The sequence below is a fragment of the Squalius cephalus genome, assembly GCF_949319135.1.
Source record: "Squalius cephalus genome assembly, chromosome: 17".
Lineage (NCBI taxonomy): Eukaryota > Metazoa > Chordata > Actinopteri > Cypriniformes > Leuciscidae > Squalius > Squalius cephalus.
Window position 1 is genome coordinate 5,535,561 of NC_137138.1, and position 228 is coordinate 5,535,788.

A 228-nucleotide genomic window follows, 5' to 3' on the forward strand; every position below is an offset into this window, starting at 1 on the left:
GCACATGCAAGACTTCACACACACACACACACACACACACACACACACACACACACACGCAAGGCCGAAGACAATTCGATTTCTGCCCCTGATGGAAGATTATTATATTCATAACTAGCTCTGTATTAGTTGTGTTGACTTCAGGGAGCTTTGAAATGAATTACAGTCTTTGTGTTTGTTGTTCTGGATGAGCTTAATGGATGTTTTCTTCTTTAAATGAGTTTCCCT